This window comes from Galeopterus variegatus, unplaced genomic scaffold (genome assembly GCF_000696425.1).
Source record: "Galeopterus variegatus unplaced genomic scaffold, G_variegatus-3.0.2 Scaffold18218, whole genome shotgun sequence".
NCBI classification, from domain to species: Eukaryota; Metazoa; Chordata; class Mammalia; order Dermoptera; family Cynocephalidae; genus Galeopterus; species Galeopterus variegatus.
Genome location: NW_007744329.1, coordinates 11,375 through 13,025, shown reverse-complemented (window position 1 = coordinate 13,025; position 1,651 = coordinate 11,375).

Here is a 1,651-nt window from a genome sequence, read left to right as displayed (position 1 = left end):
TTTTTTGAAATGTATATACAGAAAGGGTAAAAATCAAAATTCTACTGCTTGACGATTTTTCATTCAGACCCTCAAGTTTCCAGTATGTTTTCTCCAGCCTGCAAGACCACCCAGAGTTCTGCTGGTTCCCTAGCTGCTCACTGCTCAGGCCAAGTGTTTTTTCTGCACTCTTTTTTTAGTTATCTATTTCTCTGTAGCATATCATCCCAAATTTTAGTGGCTTGAAACAATTTTTATCACTCATGGTGCTGGGATTAGGCAGGGGTCAGTTAGGTGGTTCTCCGTTGGGTCATTTATTTAGTTGTGATCAATGGTGACTGGATTTGGAATCATGTGAAGGCTCAATTGAGCTGTTTGTCCAAGACAGCTACTTTATACACATGTCTGCTAAGATAGCTGGATGGGATGGGAGATGACCAGACATCCTTTCTTGCCCTCTCTCTCTCTCTCTTTCTCTCCCTCCCTCCTTCCCCAGCCTCTCAGTGAGACTGGGTTGGCCTTCCTCATTGTGTGGCAGTCTCAGGTTATTCAAACTTCTCACATGGCACGTGGATCCCCTGAGTATGTGTTCTCAAAAAGAAGGTGGAAGCTGCAAGACTACAATGACCTAATCTCTGAAGTCATACAACTTCACTTCTACCACATTCTAAAGGTCTAAATCAACTCATAGGGCCAGCCAAGATTAAAGGGGAAAGGAAAGAACTTACATCTTTTGGTCAGGGAAGTAACAAAAAGTTTACCAGTATCTTTAATCTACCACAGTCATAAATCTGAAAATACCCTCAATGGCAAAAGCAGATACATACAATCAGTTCACTACTCCATAGTTCTTTCTACCCTTTTCACAATCTTGGCCCCTCTGGTCCTTGTTGTTTCAGCTACAATTTCGCACTTTTAATCAATGATTCTTGTGTTCTGCCTGACTTTCCTAGTTGTTTTTGGAACAGTTAGAAGAGGAAGTCTATCAATTATCCTTGAAGACTATCTAGTTACATTTTTGTTTATCTTAATGATTTTTTGCCATATGTTTTAATAAATTCAGATCAGAATGGGCGAAGAATATTATATTATAATTTTGTGCAAATCCATGTATCATTTATTGTAAGGGCATCACTGACAAGGCTAAGTTGAAGATAAAAGTAGCTTTATAGTTCCTAAAAATTGATGTTCTTATGAGCTTGAAAAACGAAAGCACTTTCAAACAGGTTTTATTGAAGGACGAAAAGAGTGATAGAGAGAGATTTTTCAACACAGGAGACTAATGACCGGTGCATATTTGAGTAGACTAAAAAGAATTGATTGAATTATAAATCGGGAAGTCAGAGAAGTTTCAGAAGAGTAGAAATATTGATCTGCATAATACTTGGTCCCTCACAGTTTTTTCTTAGACTTTCTTCGCATTTCTCCCTATTGGACCTCAACATTATGAGACTGCACAGTTCCCACGGCTTTAATATCCATCCACATGCTGATGACTTATTTTTTCTTTTAATTTGAATGCCCATTAAGGTAATCTAATATTAATAAAATCAAACACAAGGACCATATGATCATCTCTATTGATGCCGAAAAAGCATTTGATAAAATCCAACACTCATTCATGACAAAGACCCTTTATAAATTAGGTACAGACAGAATGTATCTCAACATA